Raw genomic sequence first — 24,135 nt, forward strand, 5'->3', positions numbered from 1 at the left:
AGGCAAGAAGAAGAAATAAAAGGAATACAAATATGTAAATGAACTGTCAAAATATCCTTATTTGAAGATGATATAATCCTATACTTCAAAGACCCAAGAAACTCTACCCAAAAGCTCTTAGATACCATAAACAGCTACAGTAAGGTGGCAGGAAACAAAATCAACCTACAAAGTTTATTAGCGTTTCGATACATCAAGAATGAACAAACTGAGAAGGAATATATGGAAACAATTCCATTTACAATAGACTCAAAAAATATAAAATACCTAGGAGTAAATTTAACAAAGGATGTGAATGACCTCTACAAGGAGAATTATAAACTCCTGAAGAGAGATATCGAGGAAGACTAGAGAAGATGGAAAGATCTCCCATGCTCATGGATTGGTAGAATCAACATAGTAAAAATGGCTATACTACCAAAAGCAATCTACATGTTTAATGCAATTCCCATCAAAATACCAATGACTTTCATCACAGAGATTGAAAAATCTACCCTAAAGTTTATTTGGAAACACAAGAGACCACAAATAGTCAAGGCAATAGTCAACAAAAAAGCAATGCTGGAGGTATCACAATACCTGACCTCAAACTATATTACAAAGCAATAGCAATAAAAACAACATGGTACTGGCACAAAAACAGACAGGAAGACCACTGGAACAGAATAGAACATTAAGATATGAATCCACACAACTATACCCACCTCATTTTTGACAAAGGTGCCAAAAACATATGATGGAGAAAAGACAGCCTCTTCATCAAATGTTGCTGGAAAAAAATGGTTATCTTTCTGCCAGAAACTGAAACTAGATTCATATCTATCACCCTGTACTAGTATCAACTCAAAATGGATCAAAGACCTACACATGCAACCTGAAACTCTGATGTTACTACAGGAAGGAGCAGGAAAAACTCTGGAACTAATAGGTATAGGCAAGGACTTCCTCAATAGAATCCCAGTAGCCCAGCAACTAAGAGAAAGGATGGATAAATGGGACTTCATAAAATTAAAAAGCTTCTGCACAATAAGAGAAATGGTTTCTAAACTGAAGAGACCACCCACAAAGTGGGAGAAAATATTCACCAGCTATATATCAGACAAGGGACTCATAAGCTGAATATATGGGAACTTAAGAAACTAAAGTCTCCTAAAATCAATGAACCAATTAAAAATGGGCAACTGAACTTAACAGAACTTTCTCAAAAGAAGAAATTCAAATGGCAGAAAAGCACATGAAAAAATGCTCACCATGTCTACCCACAAAGGAAATGCAAATCAAAACCACACTAAGATTCCACCTCACCCCTGTTAGAATAGCCATCATCAAAAACATCACCAACCACGTGTGTTGGCAAGGATGTAGAGAAAAAGGAACCCTAATCCACTGCTGGTGGGAATGCAAGCTAGTACAACCACTCTGGAAAAAAATTTGGAGGCTTCTTAAAAATCTAAACATTGACCTGCCATTTGATCTAACAATCCCACTCCTGGGGATTTACCCAAAGTAATGCAACACAGGTTACTCCAGAGGCACCTGCACACCCATGTTTATTGCAGCACTATTCATAATAGCCAAGTTATGGAAACAACCAAGATGCCCCACTATTAATGAGTGGATCAAGAAAATGTGGTACTTGTACACAATGGAATTTTACTCAGCCATGAAGAAGAATGAAATCTTATCTTTTGCATGTAAATCAATAGAATTAGAGAACATAATTCTGCATAAGGTCATCCAAGCTCAGAGACCAAAAATCATATGTTCTCCCTCATATGCGGACCTTAGATCTAGGGAAAATGCAGCAATGTGGTTGGACTGTGATCACATGACAAGGAGAGAGCACATACAGGAGATATAGGAATAGGTAGAAAACCCAAAACATGTAAGCATTTGATGTCCCCACTCCAGAGGAGCTAATACAGAATTCTTAAAGCAACAGAGGTTATCATGAGAAGGGGATCAGCAACCAGTGTAAAGATCAGTTAGAGATGAATCAACATGGGTCATTACACATGTATACATGAAAGCAATGCTAGGAATAGTTCTGTATAGCTATCCTTAACTCAACTAGCAAAAACATTTTGTCTTCCTTATTATGCTTGTCTCTTTTCTTTAACAAAATTAGTGATAAAGGCAGAATAGGACCTGCCTGGAACTGAGAGGGGAAGAGGGGAGAGGGTGGGGGAGGGAAGCAAGGGGGAGAAGTGACCCAAACCATGTATGCACATGTGAATAAATGAATAATAATAAAATAATAATAATGCTGCAATAAGCATGAAAATGCAAAAAAAATTGTAAGCACATATGTAAATATCATAATATATCCCCCTGTGCATCTATAATATGCTAATAAACATAAATAATAAAAAATTAAAAAAAAATAAAATGTGGTGTTTATACACAATGAAGTTTTACTCAGCCATGAAGTATGAATTGTTATCATTCACAAGTAAATGTATGGAACTGGAGAACATCATTCTGAGCGAGGATAGCCAGACTTAGAAGACCAAAAATCATATGTTCTCCCTCAAATGTAGACTTTAGATCTAGAGCAAATACAGCAATGTGGTTTGACTTGGGTCACATGATAAGGGGAGAGCACATATGGGAGGTATAGGGATAGGCAAGAAACCCCAAACATGGTAGTAATTGATGTCCCCATTGCAGAGGAAGTAATACAGAAACCTGAAAGAGACAGAGGTCAACATGAGAAGGGGATCAGGCACTAGTGAAAAGGTCAATTATAGATGAATCAACTTGGAATGTGACACATTTGTTCATTGAAGCCATGCTCGGAATCTCTCTGTATAGCTATCCTTATCTCAACTAGCAAAACCACTTTGTCTTTCTTATTATTGCTTATACTTTCTCTTCAACAAAATTAGATATAAGGGCAGAACAGATTCTATCTGGAAGTGAGGGGCAGTGGGGGAGAGAGGGAGGGGGCAAGTGGTAGGGGGGAGAAATGGTCCAAACATTGTATGCACATATGAATAAATGAATAAAAAACAAAACAAAAACAAGAAACAGCTGTATCTTCTCCCTGACTATGAGCTGTCTGTGAGGCAGCCTGCAGGGGCCTCTTAGCAAGAATAGAAAAATTCTTGGCCCATGGAGGGACCCCTAAATATGGTTCCCTGTGCTTAATGTGCCAGAGCACTCTCCTCATCTCACATTAAATCAGAATTTGAATCATTGTGGCACGAATTGTAATTTTATGGGAAAACCTATCCTCATAAATTTGAGGTGATGGCTCAGTGGCTCTGCTGTCCACCACATGTTTTTCCTTTAAGGGATACTGACTGGCTGATTGTAAGGGGTGAATCACACATCCTAACTTAAATACCAAGGAGGCTTTGTGTGAGGGAGTAGGCCCCAAACAATCTCTAATCATAGACAACAAACAAAAAGTAAAAATATGCAGGCATTCCAGCCCTTCAGCTGCATAGTGTGCCCTCAACCCATCTCCTACCTTTGTCCATGTTTCTAAATTTACAGTTCCATCTTCAGGAAACCACGGGCAGGTATCCTGCACAAAATCTAAAAGCTGCATAAGCTGAAGCGACTTGACTCTGCTTCCTCTAATCTTTAACAAAGCTTTTAAAGCCTGTATATAGAACTCTTGGTCCTTAGACTCACCCTGTCCAGGTACAAACCTGGCTGTACTCAACTCACTCTCCCCCCACACCTTACTTGTTTCTTACGTGCGCGCTTCTCGGAGAGTGTTTCCTCATTTCAGGCTTCAAGTTCCCTCATAGTTAAGTTTGCCATCCAGGTGTCACCTCACTCTCAGGTCCCTGTTCAGGTGCCACCTCTCGCATCCCACATGGGCTTGTCCTAGAAACCTAACTGAGGAAGACAAGAGATGTAGAAAAGACAATAGACAGCAGACAAAACGTGCATAAAGCTGGGGCCAAATAGGCTTGTGTGCTTGGATGGAGACACACCAGCACCCCCCACCTCCAGTGTGTTTATTATATAAGGTATCAACACAAGGCAGAGAGGCATTTCTTGGGGGAGGGGCATAACACCTTGATCCTTGGGAACAGGAGGAACCTGTAACAGCTTCTCTCCAAACATAAACATTAAAGGAAAAAACAGCTGTACTGCATCTTGCCCCCTTCTGCAGCTGAGGTAGTGCCATTCAAGTGACCAATTTTACTGGTCATAACTATACTTGTTCTTTCTGCAGTTCGTGTCTCACTTATTTCTCAGTATCTTTTCATTTTTCTTCATCATTTTTCTCTGTTCATAGCACAGTATGATTTCAATTTACTTTTCTTCACATTTGATGCTTCTTTCTTGTCTGTTCAAAACTGTTGATAAAGACCTTTAATGAATTTATGATTTTAGTTAGTGTACTTTTTATCTCTCCAGTATTTCCATTCGTTTCCTTTCTTTGTTGATATGTTCTATTGGCTTAAACAGTGTTTTCCTGTTTTTATGTATTACTTTTTCCACATTTTTATCTATTTAAGCATATTTAGTATGTTTGATTTAAAGTCTTACTGGTAAGATAAATGTCCTTATTTCATCAGGGAAAGTTTCTTTTAATGATTTTTTCCTATGTTTGTCCTATACTATCTTGTTTCTTTGTATGCTATAGATATTTTGCTGGTAATTGGAGATAGGCATACTATAGTATGGTGCTTCTGGAAATCTTCCTTCTCTTCATGTTTGATGTTACTTGTTGGGGGTTTTAGTTTTTGCCTATTGATGACTTATGAGACTTCATTTAAAAAACTATATTCTTATAATGGTTGGTATCTGAAGTCTTGGTCCCTGAAAAACAAGAGAAAGGAGAAAAGAAAAAAACAAACACATTCTTATCATGGAAAAATGCCTATTTTGAACACTCCTTCAAGGTTTAGCTATGTCTTTTACAACTCTACCTTGGACTTCACTTCTTTCTTGTAATGAGCCTTAAATGTCTTATAATAATCTGGTCTTCTCAGACCATTTTTTCTTTATATAGAAATTAGTTTGGTTTTCTTGCTTTCCTTTTACACATGAAAACTTGTCAAAGCCTTTATTCCTCAAGGCAATTGTTTCCAGCATATGCAATAGGTTTTCATCATGTTGTTTATATTTGCCTTCTATAATCATTTGGTCCATGTGAGAGCATGGACTCATTTTCACCGTCTCCAATTAGTGCCCTGTTTTAGCTACTTTTTTTGCCATAAAGTGTTTTCAGTTAGGTGAAATAAAGTCCAATGTCATGCATCATATCTTGAGCATACCCTGAAACATGTTAAAAGAGACAAACATAATTCCTAGGGAGCACGGTCCTCTTTGAACTTTTAAAAGTAGGTATAATATTTGGAATGATGATTTGCATCTTCAAAACTATAGCTGTACCAGTATTATCAGCACTTTACAGATATATAATCAGAAGACTAGCCTGAACTTTAGAAAAGGTAAGTAAATTTGTAAGTTCTTAGTGGTATCAAGTGAAAGTGTCAGTATTTTAAATTTAGGACTTATTCCTAACATCCTGATCCTGTTATGCTCTGGGTTTGTTACATACCCATCTATTTTTCATATTTGATCCAGATGGATTAAGTATAGAATCTTTCTTTTCTCTTCATGTACACACTTATTTTCTGATAAAGGTTTTAATCTCAAGATTTCTACCCATTGTTATTATTCTACAATCTTCTTATAATCTACCTTTTCCAACATATTTTGTTAGTAGCATGGCTTATTGAATTCCTGAATGTCTTTTGCACCATTGATTCAATTTTCTCTAATGTCAAGTATTAACTGATATCAAAGCTGAATTCTTGTGTCATGAATAGATTGTTGGTACAAGTTAGTAATTCACCAAATGTTGTTGCCTTTAGGCATGATCATATATTCAAATTCTGTAAGCAACTCAAGGACATATTTGAGTTTGATCCATTGGGAACACCCTTGATAATTGGAATCTTATTTTAAGTAAAAAGGTAGGAGTAGTTAATGGATCACAAATACTTGTTGAAATATTTTGATTTGGGCTGGGAGAGTGGCTCAAGTGGTAAGAATACTTACTTAGCAAGCATGAAGCCCTGAGTTCAAGCACCAGTACCACACACACACACACAAAACCTGATGTGAAGCTTTAGAACATCCCCTTTTACTACCCCCTTGCTATGTTATTAGCATGAAGAATAGAGTAACCTAGGGTACAAAACTGAATTACTTTAGGAGATAAGAGAAATGACTAAACTCCAGATAAAAATGAACTCAACCTATCAGAGCAAAAGATTGTATGAATTGAATTCTCAAATATGAAATGGTTTATCTGTTTGGTGTAGTTATTCCTTCAGGAGTGGTAGTAATTATCTTTACTCTGAAGGCTATCTTTTACTGCTGAGTTTAAAATACTTCTCAAAATTATTGATCATTTGGCTCTCTTTTTGGTAACCTAATTATAATTTCAGTTTGGCCTGTTTTTGGTGTTGCATTTTAATTCTTTCAAATTTATTTAAAAATGATATTTATGTCTCCTCCTTAACAAAAACCATAATCTGAGTATCTCAGATCTCTTGTCTCCAGTTATAATTCTGCCTTTATATAGTCTTCATCTAACTATTGAATGGAATTTAATTCTAAAACAACATTGATTGAATTTCTGCCAGGATTAGTAAAAGCTTTCTAAATTTTTTAAATGAATGAAATTAAGTAGTGGTTTTCCACATCAACTTTACATGCAGCTGTAGTAGAATTTTCTTGGCACCAATTACAATTCTATCTTTTCTAGAAGAGTATGTAATTAATAAAATTAGAAATCATTTCTGCATACTTACAAGAAGAATAAATATAAGCTTGTGGTTTACAAGACACTTCAGAGTTATGCAGTGCTTCTTAGTAGTCCCTATAATCCTATTTTTTTATTATAATGAATATATGGAAGTTACAAGTTGTTCAGCTTAAATGAATACTTATTTTTGATCACCTAATAGATTCTAAAAGTCAACAGTTTCCATTAGGGTACACTGAAGGTCCTTTATTGTATTACTGTCTCGTTTTTTAAAAAAATCCATTTATTTCAATTTTTCATAAACTAACTCTGAAATAAAACTTTAAAACTCAGATTTTATTACATGAAAGTGACTGGCAAAGAAAAATATAATGCTGTAAATGAATTTTCCAATTAAAGTTTTTACTTTTTACATTCCGTTGTTAATAAGAGGGAAAGAGCGTGGCATAGTATATCTGTAATCGTTATTTAGAACAAGAAGGAATATTTAGTTTGCTATGTTTTGAATTTGAGTTTACTATGTCCCCTAAAGGTTTATGTGTTGGAAGATTGCTCTTCACTCTTGCAGTTTCGAGAGGTGCTATGGAAACATTAAGAGATGGTACTTAGTGCAGCATTAGTTATGGAATTAAGCCATTAAGAGTGCATTTATTAGGAGGGTGTAGGAGAGTGAATGTAGTGGAAATATTCTGTACTCATGTTCAAAAATGGAAAAATGATACATGTTGAAACTATTCTGGGAATGGGGGGAGGGGAGATAATGGAGAATGATGGAGATGGTTAATTCAACTATGATATATTGTAAGAAGTTTTATAAATGTCACGATGTATCCCCAGTACAATAATAATATGATAATAAAAGCAAATAAAATCGACTAAGGAGCTGGGCACCACTGGCTCACGCTTGTAATCCTAGGTACTCAGGGGGCCGAGATCAGGAGGATGACAGTTCGAAGCCACTCTAGGCAAATATTTCAGAAAACCCTATCTTGAAAATATCCAAACAAAACAGGGTTGGTGGAGTGGGTCAGGTCGTAGTGAGCCTGCCTAGCATGAGGCCCTTAGTTCAAACACCAGTACAGCAAAAAAAAGAAAAAAAACAAAAAACAAACAAAAAGGGCCGGGCACCAGTGGCTCACGCCTGAAATCCTAGTGACTCCTGGGGCAGAGATGAGGAGGAGTACAGTTAAAGCCAACCAGAGCAAATAGTTCTTGAGAACCTACCTTGGAAACACCCATCACACACACACACAAAAAAAGGCTGGTGGAGTGGTTCAAGGTGTAGGCCCTGAGTTTAAGCCCCAGTACTGCCAAAAAAAGCGGGGGGGAGAGTAAGGCTGGTAGTTCTTGTAGGGTTCTGTTAGATGTCATTAGAGACATTATAAAATAAGAACACTGGCCCTTACCTCAACTTTGGCTTTCAGTTTCACCATGTGATCCCTCCCTCTTGCAGGTATCTCTGCTATAATATCATATATTGTGATACGCTCAAGACCACCCTGCCAAGATCTGGCACCATGCTATTTGGACTTCATCTCCAAAACTGTGAGCCAAATAAACTTGGTTTTTCCATTTCACATTGGTTGAAAACCAGAAGGATGCAGTAGATGGAACATGGAATGTAATGCTGTAGTTTAGGGAGGGAATCATGCAGGAGGATTCAATGGGTTTGGAATGCCAATTAATTAAATACCTGGAGATGAAGTGCACTATCCTTGACTGAATCCAGGCAGGCATACCTAATTTCAGTAATAATAGAATCATAGCCAGTTCCTGAGTATATGAGGTTGGAGAACTAATAATCCTGACAATCCAGAATATATTCTCACAAACTGTAGAAAATAGAAGAAAACAAAAGCTAAAATATTTTATTGTTCCATTTATATGAAATCTCAAGAAGAAGTTTATTTATATAAATAGGAAATTTATTAATGCTTTCAAATGTCTATACCAAAGAGAAATGGGGAGTAATTGCTTCTGGGCTTGAAGTTTATTTTTAAGGTAGAGAAACACTTTGTACCTAAATAGAGGTGGTGACTTCACAACATTACAAATGTATTAATTGTCACTGAATTGTCCACTTTAAAATGCTTGATTTTATTTTGTACTGATGTCATTTAATATAAAGAATACAATCAAAAAAAATTGAAAGAGTCCAGAGAGAATGAATGCATTACCTGTAAGGTGAAAAACAAGGTGGATAACAGAGAATTTTTAATTCTGAAATCATGGTGATCAAAAAGAAGTGGAACATGTTTCAAGCACTGAAACAAAAGAACTGCAAGTGAAAATTCTCTATCTTACAAAAGTATCATTAAAAAATGATGAGAAAATAAAAAAAAAACCTCAAATGTTATGATCATGCTAACCACTAAAGAATGACTAAGTAGCCAAGTGCCTACGGCTCATGCCTGTAACCCTAGTTACTCAGGAGGCAGAGCTCATGAGGATCATGTTTTAAAGCCACACCCCAACAAATATTTTGTGAAACCCTATCTTGAAAATACTTAACAGAAAAAAAAGGCTGGTGGAGTGGCTCAAGTGGTAGAGCACCTGCCTAGCAAGGATGAGGCCCTGAGTTCAAACTCCAGTACCACCAAAAAAAAATGACTAATGGAGCTAGACATGGTGGTTCATGTCTGTAATCCCCACTACTCAGGAGGCAGAGGTAGTAGAATCATAGTCCAAGGTCACCCCAGGCAAAAGTGTGAGATCCTACCTAAAAGTTAAACTAAGGCAAAAAAGAATGGCAGTGTGACTTAAGTCTTAGAATTCTTGCCTAGCAAGTTTAAGGCCCTGAGTTTAAACCCCAATACTGCCAAAGAAAAGAGTGATTAAAATAATCTCTTCAAAAAGAAGGATAGTGTGATAGTAGACAAAGACAAGGCCTTCAGAAAAAGAAAAAAATAATTAACTATATATTAGTCAACTTTCTGTCAATATGACAATTTGTCTGAGACAAACGTCTTAAAAGGATGAGTGATTTATTCTGGCTAACAGTTTCAGTGGTTTCATTCCATGGTCAATTGCCCAATTATTTTTCAGCAAGTGGTGAGGCAGAACGTCATGTGAGTACAAAGCTGTTTGCCTCATGGCAGCTGGGAATCAGAGAGACATGAAAGGGCAGAGTCCAAATGTCCCCTTTAAAAGAGCACCTCCACTAACCTAACTTCCTTCTGCTATGCCTCACGTCTTAAAGACTCAATGCTCTATCAAAATAGCTACACAGGCTAGCTAGTAAGTCTCTGACACAGGGGTCTTTGGGGGCATTCCAGTTCCAAACTACAGCAAAATGGGTGAAAATGGATGCAAATATAATGCACTATACTTCTCTTTCTTAATTTCATTTATAATCCTTTATGTTTGAAGTAAAAATTATAAGATCATCTTATGTGGTTGGTACTCAATGTGTGAAAATACTTGAGATAATTATATTTTAAGAGTTAGTGATTTAAAGTGATCTAAGTGGAAGTAAAGTTTCTATACTTCATTTGAAATATTGTTATGGACTCCAGCAGACTATGCTAAGGTAGATAGATAGATAAATAGACAAGATAGATATTAGGGCAACCACTAAAATATATAAAGCAATATATTCAAAAATGTTTGAAGTAGAAAAGCAAATATGACATTTTATGGTCAGAAATATGAAGAGGAGGAAGGTTACTCACTTGACAAAAAGACCAATAGTGTTATTTAATCAGAAATAGACTAAAGGAAAAGCAAAATAAGCAACAAATAAACTTCAGGTTAATATATAAAGTTTGGAGAAATAGAAACTGAAGTTTAAATGCAGCAGTGATTATAAAATTACAATGGGATTTGACTTTCAAATCTGTTTTTTTTCCAAAAAACTAGTTTTGGAAGCAATCAACACATATTGAACATTAATTCATAAGTCCATGGGCTTGTTACATTGCTTTTAAGTCATTGACAAATATATCTATTACTACCAGTATCACAGGTAGATTTACAAATTAAAATAAATCCCAAGATAAATTGCAGTCAAGGTTCTTTATGACTCACTCCATACAATTATTCAGCAAAGTGTCATTGGCTGTCATGAGAAATTAAAAATGAAATCACCTCCTATGGACTATAAAGTTTTGTATATTTTCTCTACTTCATAGCTGTAATAACAATAAAGAAAATCCATAGTAGAAATCAAAATGGTAAGGGTGTGCTTTAGCAGATTTTAAAGTAGAGATAACATATTTAAATTATTTCAATGATCTCCAACAATCTATGTTAAGCTTGTAAAAAACTCTGCAAATAAAAAGATCTTGAATAGAGGTTATCAGCATTATATTATAAACTGTCAAGAAGTAAGTACTGACTTTTCCATTAAAGTTATATAAAGTAGCACTTCTCAAACTCTGATGTACTCACAGATATCCTGCTAAACTTGTTAAAATGGAATTCATAATTTAGCAGGTATGGAGTGGGGCCCAAGAATATGCATGTCTATCAAATTCCTAGGTTTTGCTGGTAGCTAAAATTTTGAAACATACTTTGAGTAAAAAGGTCAAATATATTAGGGATGTGGTACTACTATGATCAAAATTATAAATTTTGTGTTATATTGGCCAGTCAGCCTGGGGTAAATGTGAAAGAACATGAAATTCAGAGTTTCCTTGACCAATCTGGAGTCCTAGATCATCTACTGCATAACTTTGTGCAAAAGACTTAAGTATCAGTTTCCTCATGTGTAAATTAAGGCAGATCTCCCTACTTGTAGAAGTTGTTAAATTAGATATTTTTTAAATGCATGAAACATATTTGGTGCTGAGTGAACATTAGTTATCACTTTCCCAGACACCTTATTATATCCTTTGGATATAACATCCTTATTTCCAAGGATTTTACAAATCATTTTTTCAAGGTGATCCAAACAGAGATCATGTAGAGATGCTTAATACCAAAGTGACAGATCAAAAAATCTCAAGTGTGAAGTGCAATATCACATACATATTGATTACAATAAAATTCAATGTCTACAGTTATGCATCCTGCCACTTGTATTCCATCCCTCCTCAGCTACACATTCCCAGCCCATTATTTTTGCAGCCTCTTCATTTTTTGCCCCAGGACTTATAGGCATTTGGAATATGAAGAATTAATATTGTGGTCTGAAAATATCTACAACAATTAAAAGAGGAAGGAATGGTGTGATTAAAATCATTTGGCTAAGAAAATCATCAGGAAAAATGTACTAAATAATTACAAAACTAATGAAAGAATTAAACAAGTGATTAGTGAAAGTTAATCAATATTTGCTAAACAAATATATGAATGCTTACAGGTGATATTTAGTGAAGAATTCAAGCTATTGGAATTACTCAGGCTGCAAAGGGCTTCTTAGAGTGTTTCAGTACAGTAGGACACATAAATGAGAGGACACATTTGAGGAGCTTTGTTCTCTGGTTAATGACATTTTCATTCAATGTTGCTTTTCTTATTGGTTGTTATTACAATATTTTGAATATGCACTAAACCATGGCCTTGCAGATTTTATTTTTAAAAAGAAAATTAAAGACCATATTAAATGACTTATATCCATCATTATTTTCCTCAAATCAAACCCCCTAGAGGAAAAATCAAATGGAGTTAGCTTGACCCATAAAATATATACCTATTTTACATAGATACAGTAATGAAAATTAAATGTTCTGATGCATAAATCCCTTCCATGTTAGCTAAAATGTGTTTCTTTTGGAGCAATTACTCCTGAAAAACCTGCTAAAATGAAAATTATTTTTCATCTGTCTTAATTGTTACATTGTTAACTGCTAATATTTTATAGGCCTGGCAATTTCTGTTACTCTTCTTAAAGATGGATATTGAGTGTTTAATAGACTGTAGTTGTTAAGACCTTTACTTGGGCATACATTGAAAATATCTGCTTATATTGAGATTTCTGACTTATTTTGAAGAATTAAAAATATAATTTTCACCCACATTTTTATTGAATTTAGTTTTAAGGTTCACTTTTTCTTCAATGTTTATTTTAGTAATATTTCATTCCAAATTGGGAAATTGTATTAAATTTGCATGGTAAATATCAGGAGTACAACATTGTCAAGCTTGGTATATAGTTGTTAATTGAATGATAGACAACAGAATTGATCAGATCCACATCTCTGTATTCTTAATTGATCCCAGAAACAAAATTAGTTCCTTTAATAAAGAAGCCACATTTTGAAAAGAAATCCTAATGTGCTTCTTTGCTACTAAAGCATAGCAAGGGAATATGATGATTTACCATAAAGTTAGCTCCTTAGTAATTTTCCAGGTCCATTTCAATCTGCATGCCTTGTTTGTGATAAAATATCTCACTTTGTTGTCTTACCATTCTCTCTTACACATAGTAGGCACAAAAATATATACTGATTGTTTGGTTAATTAAGATGCCTGACACTAAACATTACTTAAATGAAGAGAAGCCAAATCCAAATCATAAATAAACATTTCTGATTACATGGGGAAGAGTGAGGAAACAAGGATTTAAAATTAGCCAAAGCAAAACAAACTTCGAGTTTAACATTCTAGGACTCTTATGTAATATATTACTACTTATAAAGAGCATTTATAGTTGAACCTCTATTGATGGGAGTAAGAACTACTAAAATCACTTGTCTTAGGTATGCATATTCAAGCTGTTTCTTTTATTAACTTTTTATAGGTTACTGGTATTTAAAATCTATCTAGTTTGCTATAAAGGATTGCTTTCCTAAAGTAACTATTTTTAAGTGTGTTGCTTATATTACAGTCAATACATGATAAAGGAATATTTTTTATTGTTTTTTGGAAAACTGTAGTAAAACACATCACCATTAGACCTTGATGCAGCTGAAACAAATAAAGCAAAAACAAAATTATACTTCAATATCCTTAAATTTTTGTTGTTTTATAGTAAATATGGATTGTTTCTTTAGCTGTTTTTTGAACAGATGTGTATTTGCATAATGTGAAGATTTAGTTAGACTTGTGAAGGGAAAAACCACATCTCTATTTTACAATGTGACTAATATATGTATAAAGGATTAGATAAAGCAATCCAAAAACAAGCATGTGATTTACACTTTAGTTCTAACCCACTCTTTGTACTTGAGGAGCTACAAGATGTATCTTGAATATATAACACTGTGCCTAATTTTCAATAGAGTGCATAAAGGTATGTTTCATCTGTAGAAAATTATTCTCTTTGCATACTTGGGAAATCAACTTGTACTATTGTAGTTTTAAATTTTTTTAAAGATTTCTATGCTTGGGTGCTTCTTTGTGAATGTTAACTTTGAATCTTAGATAATATCTAAGCCAATAGCACATAAATAAAATGTAATACAATATAATCCAAAATTTCAAACAGTTGGGCTGCTAGTGTGCCCTGAATTATAATATCTCATTACTTAGAGTCATTTAGTGCCATAAAGGGATCCATGTACCAACTTATCATCTTTCCTCCCTTTTCTCCCCTGCAATGGAAGGGTTGATTGTGCAAACAGCATGCTTATATTACACATTTTTTATGATGAGCACGAAAGGCAGTTTGCCTTGTATTAGATTTATAGTTCCTGTAATAGTGCTGTTTACTAGTTGTAGCATTAAAGAAAAATATATACTTACTAACCTGTTAGCAGAAGACATGATAATAATAGATAGTTAAAATCTATTTTAAACCATATCCAGAAGACCTATTTTCATGTAGAACAAAACAAAGTATATAGTTTTGATTTTATATTCAGCACATTTGGTTTTAACCTGAAAATGAGGGTTACATTGAGGTCACAAGTATCTGAACTAAACCTGAATGTTTTCTCTTTTACTTAAGCAGTGAAATAAAGGCTTTTAGTGGGTAGTAGTGTTTGACTTTCAGTATGGAAGCTCTTGAATCATCTCAACTGAAATCATGTGGTAGAAGTATGGTGCTTAAAGAAAAACATTCAACCACATCAGAACCACAAAAAAAAATATTCATCCACATTACTGTTATGACCTGATCTAAATGCATTATTGTAACAAATTTCTTATGTCTGCAGTTACTATAGTCCAAAGGTCAAAAGCAGTGCCTGCCTGACTTTAGGTTGTCTTTTGATTTATCTTAAGACACCATATGGGTGACATGGATAAGATTTTGCAAAAAAGAAAATAAGGTGAGAAGAAAAAAGTAAGATAGTTTCAGGCTTTTAAATATTATATAGAAATCAAAATTCTCCCAAAGAAGGATCCTTTTTATTACTTCTGCTTTATACTTCTGTCCCATTAAACAAACTTTAGGACTTCTATTCTAAAAAATTACAAGTAAAATTTCAAGACAGCTGATTAATATTTCATTAAGTATTGTCTTGATTTAATCCAAGCATTTTATAATAAAATGCTGTGAAGAAAAATGAGAATGAAAAATTCCTCTGCTAATTATTTATTCAAAAATCTACTGCTGTACCCAAAGCACAAAATATGATAACATTTTATAAGATTTAGAAAACTATCAAACTAACATTAGCATAACTAATGTGTCATTCAATTGTTTAACTTTGATTAAAATATCTTTATTGAATTTTGTGTCTAGAACTGAAAACCTTCATAATATGTTTGCTTTATTTTTCTTACAATCTAAGTTTAATATTCCTTAAACTAATTCCTAAAGATGGAGAAAACCTCCATGAAGCAGTTATGATATACATACAGTGCATGCAATACATACATGCATGTAAAATTTACTTATTTATCATACTGATCTTATTTATTGAGCTCCTATTTTGAAATTTTTTGTATTAGACTGCTTAAACCATCAATTTTTATATGATGATCTCTTTTTTTCTTTTTTTTATTATTATTCATATGTGCATACAATGCTTGGGTCATTTCTCCCCCTTCACCCCACCCCCTCCCTTACTACCCACCCCACCCCCTCCCTCTCCCCCCCAACCCCTTGATACCTGGCAGAAACTATTTTGCCCTTATCTCTAATTTTGTTGAAGACAGAGTAAAAGCAATAATAGGAAGGAACAAGGGTTTTTGCTAGTTGAGATAAGGATAGCTATACAGGGAGTTGACTCACATTAATTTCCTGTGCATGTGTGTTACCTTCTAGGTTAATTCTTCTTGATCTAACCTTTTCTCTAGTTCCTGGTCCCCTTTTCCTATTGGCCTCAGTTGCTTTTAAGATATCTGCCTTAGTTTCTCTGTGTTGAGGGCAACAAATGCTATCTAGTTTTTTAGGTGTCTTATCTATCCTCACATCTCCCTTGTGTGCCTTCGCTTTTATCTTGTGTCAAAGTCCAATCACCTTGTTGTGTTTGCCCTTGATCTAATGTCTGCATATGAGGGAGAACATGCGATTTTTGGTCTTTTAGGCCAGGCTAACCTCACTCAGAATGATGTTCTCCAATTCCATCCATTTACTTGCAAATGATAAGATTTCATTCTTCTTCATGGCTGAGTAAAATTCCATTGTGTATAGATACCACATTTTCTTAATCCTTTCGTTGGTAGTGGAACATCTTGGCTGTTTCCATAACTTGGCTATTGTGAATAGTGCTGCAATAAACATGGGTGTGCAGGTGCCTCTGGAGTAACCTGTGTCACAGTCTTTTGCATCGCCTCAGTTATCTAACACATGTATGGAACATGCAAAATAAAGGGTATTAGAAACTGTTGATGTGTAGAGTTTGTCTTCATATTCTCATGTTTTATTTCTGGGCATTTATTTTGAACACAAAAATCTCACAATGAATGAAAACTACATTTTTCTTAAATCTTTTTTACAGGTTATACCCAAACCAATAACAGCATTATTAAATTATATTTTATAGGAAAGTCTGTATTTATGTTGTAGTTTCTTATGGTCAGTGCTACATACCCAAAAAAAATAACATTACTATGCATACTCAAGAGCATAGTTAGGTTATTGTACCTCTGCTAGAGACACAACCTGAATAACCTTACCTGTCTGGCTTCTTGCAAATGCATTTCACTTTCTCCTTTCCACATTTTGTCTTTTCCATGATGAAAAGGTATGAGGAATGATCTTGTCTGAGCATCATTTTTGTTTATGTCCAATATGTTTTTCAGTGATTGACTGTTCATTTTTCTGTTTTTTGGTTTATGTACAAGTGTACTTCTGGAAATAACATTATTTCAGTGCTATAGCACTTTGTAAAACATTTCATTTCTTTTTAATTCAGATAGCTTTGGGATGATGGAACTTTTCCGGAGTGGTATAAAGCTAATCCATGAACTAATTTTTATCTAAGATCTTTGTATATGTTATAATGCTAGGTCAAGATAATATAGGTGGAGCAAAAATAGTTTATTGCCTTCAAAATGAAAAAGTTATCTGTTTCTTTCTGAGTTATTATACTGAAATTAACAAATATTGTAATCATCAACAAAATGGCTAATTTTCATTTATGGCTTGTTCAGTCCCAGGTAAAAGCCAAGACTTTTAATGTAAATGTCTCATTTAATCTTCAAACTTAAGAGGTAGATGTGATTATTATATTCATTTTGTAGGTAAGGAAACTTGTAATGGTAAGAGTGAGAGGTCTGGAGTCACTGCCTAGATTTGCATATCACTTTTATTCTATCACCTGTATAACCTGACCATAATTAAATTAACCTCTATAAACCTCAGTTTTCTCAATGATTCTAAAAAATGACAGTCAGGATTGCTTTCAGCACTTTTTGAAATTGTTCTAAGAAGGGGTGAATGGGGGAAAAAGTGAGAAGAATGGAGGGAGTAAATCTAAGATATATTGTAAGCACATATGTAAATACCATAATATATCCCCCTGTACAACTAGTATATGCTAATATATATTTTTTTAAATATTGTTTTCAGCAACATAGGGTTTACATTAGATTGTCAGACTAAAGTTCAGAACAATTACATAAGGATGAATTTCAGAACCTTGTAACTTCAGCTAAAGATTATGAGAATCTTATTTTATAGGCAGTGAAGAATAGCATGATTTACTTTCATGTCCTTTTTATTACCATTGATTCTACATTTGTGAGAAAGCATACAATTCTCGTCCATATGAGATTGGCTTATTTTACTTGAAATGATGAACTTCTGATCAATCCATTTTCCTGCAAGCAACATAATTTTATACTTCTTCATAGTTGAGTAAAACAGTTTTGTATATGCACACTTATCCATTCATTCATCCATTGATTGGCATCCAAATTAATTCTAAAGTTTGACTATTATTAATAAGTCCATGCTAAACATGGGTATGCAAATAAGCTGACTGACTCAGAAATGGTATTGACAGATCATGTAGAGGTACTATTTTTAATTTTTTGAGAAATTTCCATATTGATTTCCTTACTGAATGAACTAACTTACATTCCTTCCCCCACAGCATACTTGCCAGCATTTGTTGTTTTCTTGATAATAACCACTATGACTTTATGACATGGGTGAAATGAAATTACAACATAGTTTTATTTAATTTTTATTATCATATTGTTATTGTAATGGGACTATATTGCAACATTTATGAAAGTACTCACAATATATTTAGTTAAATTCACCCCCTCATCATTTTTCCTTATCCCTCCTCCTCCCATTCTTAGAATAGTTTCAGTAGGTGTCACTTTTCAGTTTTCATACATAAGTGCGTAGTATTTTCACCATATTCACTCTCCTTCACCCTTACTTTATATAGCCTCCTCTCATTGGTACCAACTCCCAGACAAAACCTGTTTTACCTTCCTGTCCTCCTTTTTTATAAAATAAAAAGACATTTTTGTTTAAGATACATATACACAGAGTTTCATTTAAAGAAGGCAAATATGGGTGATGTACTTTCTATATAAGAATCAATGTAGAATTTTTAATCAATATAGAATGGTTCAACTCACCATAAGAAGAGGACTATGACAGAAAGAAGAAAAATGGAGGGTTTAATGCAATTCAGGATACAATACATATATACATGACAATGTCATAATGAAGCAAAATATAGCTTTGGTTTGCATTTCCCTAATGGCTAAGAATATGAAACATAGTCATGTTTTTATTGGCCATATTTACTTCTTCATTTGAAAAGTGTCTGTTTAGTTTTGTTGCCTATTTACCAACTGGGTGATATTCTTTTTGCTATTTAGTTTTTTGAGCTCTTTATGTATTCCAGATATTAATCCCCTGTTGGATAAATATGAAGCAAAACTGTTCCCCCATTCTGTAGGCTCCCTCTTCATTCTGTTGATTGTTTACTTCGTTATACAGAAACCTTTTAATTTAATGCAGTCCCGTTTTTAATACTTGTTCTTATTTCTTGAGGTATTAGTGTCCTATTCAGAAAGTCATTGATTATGCAGATACCTTAAACTTCTTCCCTCCTGGTTTTCTTCTAGTAATGTCACTATTTCAAGTCTTACATTAAGAAATTTGACCCATTTTCAACTGATTTTTTGCAAAAGATGAAAGACAGTGTTCTAGTTTCAGTCTTCTATATGTGGATATGCAGTTTTCCCAGCATTACTAGTTACAGAGGCTGTCAATTTTCCAGTGTGTTTTTGGCACCTTTGTCGAGAATTAGGCGGCTATATCTGCATGGCCTTATTTCTGGGTCATCTATTCTATGTGTCTGTTTTGTGACAGTATCATGCTGTTTTTGTTACTATGGCTCTGTAGTACAATTTGAAGTCAGGTATTGTGACAACTCCAGCATTGCTCTTTTAGCTCAGGATTGCTTTTAATACTCAGTGTCTTCCATATGAATTTTAGGGTGTTCTACAATTACTTTCTTCAGTGCTTTATAGTTTTCATTATAGAGGTTTTGAGAGATTTTGGTTAAGTTTATGCCTAGGTGGGCTTTTTGTGATGCTCGTATACATTGGATTGTTTTTCTGACTTCTTTTCCAATGAGTTCATTGTTGATGTATAGAAAAGTTAGATTGTTACGTGCTGACTTTTTATCCTACTACTTGGCTGACAGTGTTTTTCAGATCTAACATTCAAGTCTTTAGGGTTTTTTAAGTATAGGATCTTGTCATCTGCAAACAGGAATAATTTGATTTTCTCTTTTCCTATTTTTATCCCTGTATTTCTTTCTCTTGCATTATTGCTCTGGTTAAAATGAAAAACCAAAGTTACAAATCATGGGCATAGAAGAAAAGGTACAAGCTAAAGACATAGAAAACATGTTCAATAGAAGATAGGAGAGTGACATGATGCTTTAAAAAGTTTTTATCAATTTTTATGCTATAAAGATGAATTTTCAGTTCAACTTGTAGTTCAGACATACATATTTAATTAAAAGTATCTACTACTTTTGAGTATATGATGTGACATGTACTTTTAGCATGCTAGGTCTACACTGTCAATTCAGTAGCAATTACTCATGTGTGTCTATTCTAATTAAAGTTAAATTTACAGATTACTCCCTAAGATACCTGGTACATTTCAAGTGGTCAACAGCTATCTATGTCTAGTATTGGACAACCTAGTATATTTCCATTATCACTAAAATCACTACATAGCTCTAAACCACATCATTGTTCTTGTTGGGACTCACTCCAACCACTTCATCCCCATGTCATTACCTGATTATTTCTGTATGTCCTCAGAGGAGGACCTCTTAAGCCATGATTTTTACATTAAGATTGCTGCAATATGCTTCCTTTTCTGCTTCAAATACTTTCGACCAATGTTCTCAGACCTTAAAGTCTTCCAGAAAGACTTCATGTATTTTGTGTTGCCAATATATTGTCCATATCACAATATTGTCTCCTAGTAATCTGAAGCATTATTGTGACTATAAAAATAAACCTCTATGAAAGAAATTTATCATTTGTACACACTTCTATCTCACCTTCAAAAAGAAAGCTATATAATCTTATGTAATTTGAAGCATATGCAACAATTTATATGACCAAGTTAGAATATTCAATATCTACATTTAGGTTACCAAGACTTTAAAATATACCTGAGGATATTTGGAGGTATGCCTGTATAATATCTGAAAAGCTGTTTTAGATTCTTTGTAAACAGAAGAAATTATCTGCTATAAAAATGATTCTAAGTTGCTGCCATTGCTAGATAAGACAGACATACCGTAACTTAAAATTCCTCCTCTTTTTTACTTAGTCATATTTCAATACCAAGATGAATATATAGAGTATAAAATAAGCAATAAACTGCTGATATATAAGATTTTATATTGACATTTATCTGGGTTTGCACTAATCCCAATAGTTCTCAGGGACAATAGGTGATGTTGATAGATACATACTTAGATAAATAGTCATATATTTCTATATAATACATTGAATTAGACAGAAATTCAAGTACTATCTATGAGTTTTACATATTTGGGTAATCTGCATTAAAAAACAACCTTTTCCTTATCCTCTTTTCATTAAGGTAACCAAGACAGGGATAACTGATTTAAAGCGGTTTTATAAGCTGTGATTGTGTGCTTAAAATAGACAAGGGGAGTGCTAAGCATTAAATAAATTATAGACAGAAATGAAAATAAGAGAATGGATGCAAAAAGAACTTAAAGTGGGATTCTCTGAGTGTGCCCAGGGATTGTATAGAAATAGGAAATACTAATAAAGGGGCTGAAAATTAATTTAAGGACTGTCAATTTCATAGAACACCAGAAAACATCATTGGAATTTACAGTGTTACTTCCTTCACATACATTTACATACTTACAAATATATCACAACATTCACGTGAATTTTATGATAGCTCAATGTCTGCTTACCAGAAGAGATTTAAGATACTGTATAAATACAAGTCATCATTTGTTTCAACTTTCTGGAGCACTCATGTCATGTTGTTTTGCTTTTATGAATATAAGGATTTTTCAATTAAAAATATTTGGTCATTATAGAACATTAAGAAAAGCTACACAACTATATGGTATTTCATACTCACAAGGATGACTATAATAAAACTACCTATAGTAACAACTGTTGCCAAGGGTGCAGTGAAATCGGAATCCTCACAAGGGGCTGGTAGAAACATGGAATGCTGCAGCCACTTTAGAAACAGCCTGTCAACTCTTCAAAAAGTTAAACATAACTAACACATAACCTAGCATATTATACTGAAGAGAAATGAAAACACATTCACATGCACACACACACACAAAGTAAAAATAACCCAAATGTCTATCAACTGATGTATGACTAAATTTATCATTTGGTATAAGGATGTAATGAAATATTATTGGATCATAAAAATGGACTAAAGTATTTATTTGTGCTAAAATAGGGATTAACCTTGAAAACATGCTATGTAAAAGAAACTGGTTACAAAAGATCACAAAATCTATATTTACATTTATATAAAGTCTCCAGATTAAGCAAATCTGTAAACACAGAAAGTATATTAATAGTTTCCTAAACCTGTGGGAATTAAAGATAAGTAAGGATGAAATGTTATTGGGCATAAAGTATCTTCTGAAAGTTATGAAAATATCCTTAAGTTATGTAGTGATGATGAGTACACAGTTTAGTGAGCATATTTTTAAATATTGATTTGTACCCTTAAATAAATGTGTTATATGTTATGCAAAGTGGTTGTTTAAAAGTTCATGATTTAAACAATACCTTACCATAAATAGCCAGTATTAACCTCTTGGTGCTTTTTTATTATGATATATTCCTATTTGTACACGGTTATTGAGTGATAATTTTCATAAGCTTACTGGGAGACATAATATTTAGAACATCAAAACTTCATATAAGAATATAAAATAATATCATCATTAATAACAAAATATAGTAATAAATACAAAGACAATATATACAAGCGAACAATTCTCTCCAAAGTAATGTGTATATTCAATAAAATACAAATCAAAAACTCAAAGGGCCTTTTTTTAGTATTGGACAAAATATAAATTTTCTGGAATAAAAAGGGAGTAAAGTATTGTGAAATATTTTTAAATGAAAAATTTTAAGATAAACTGAAATAGCCATAAAGTGATAGTACATATTAATATGAAATCAATGTAATTAAATAGTTTGGAGCTGGAAATGGTCTGGGAATCTAGAACAATAGAGTAGAAAAACAAGTCCAGAAACACAAATTAAGTGTAGAATGAGAATTTAGTATATAATACTATAGCATTTCAGATAATTAGATTTAGAATTGATCGATCTATCACTAGTAGTATTGGGATAATCAGAAGGAGTCAAGTTAGCTTGCTGCTTATGCCAAAATAAATTTCAACTGGATTGAAGATAAAAATATAAAATAATGAAATAGAAATATGGGACGTATTTAGAAATTAAAGAAACTTAAATTACTATATGATGTCAACTTTTGTCCATCATATTGGCAAAGACAGAAACATTAATAAATTGTTGTCAATGATGAGCAAACAGTAATTTTAATAAATTATTGCTAGATTTATAAATTGGTACATACTGTGAAGGCCAACCTGTTGTTTAGTAGAAAGTAAAAATGATTGTAAAAATGTTTAGTACTCTGAGACAGGAGTTTATCTTCTTGATATTTAGCTAGGCAGGCATAAAGTTATTCTCCACAATGTGGGTTTTAGTACTGAAAATTAGAAGCAATTTAAATTCCTACCAACCAATGGAAGTTGTATAAAATTTGGCACAATTATTAAGTTTATCTTTATGTCAATATGTAAATATTAAAAGGAAGGCACTGAATTCCTTAAAGATGGTTGTGATAGATTAATGAGCATGAAAGCCAGGTTCAAACTATTAGGATGAGAAAAATGAGAGAGAGAAAAATAAGAAGAGAAGAAAAGAAGCGGGAGGGGAGGAAAGAAGGTAAAAGAGAAGGTAAGAGAAACTGGAAACATGAAAAGATATCATCTACAATGTTAACGGTCTTATTTTCTGTAGTGGCATTCCACATTCCAAATAACATATCTTCTTTCATTTGTATTTTCCTTAAGGATCATACATTTTTATGATAATTTTACCTTCTATGGGCATTTTCTTCATGTAATTTATGGAATGTTACATTTATATTGTAGTACATATTGAATAGTCTTTGGTATAGAAGAAATAGAGATTTAAACATGTAACATGGTTAGCCAATTCTCACAACATTTTTCTGAGAAATTACATGCCTGTGAAAAAGAGTGATAGGTTATGTGATAAGTTAGACTTATTTCCCTGAGATTCTGGAAATACTAATGTTGATCATTATATAAAGTTTTTCTTTCTAAGTTCCTTTTAAATTTACTTTTATTTTTCTTTTTTATTGTTCTGCTGGGTGGGGATACATTGTGGTATTTACAAAAGTTCTTACAATTTATCAAATATATTATACTAGAATTCACCTCCTCCACCATTCTCCTTTATCTCCCCTTTCCCCTATTTCTGAGTTTCTTTTTTATTCCAGTAGTACTAGAGTTTAAACTCAGAGCTTCATGTCTTTC

This window comes from Castor canadensis, chromosome X (genome assembly GCF_047511655.1).
Source record: "Castor canadensis chromosome X, mCasCan1.hap1v2, whole genome shotgun sequence".
NCBI classification, from domain to species: domain Eukaryota; kingdom Metazoa; phylum Chordata; class Mammalia; order Rodentia; family Castoridae; genus Castor; species Castor canadensis.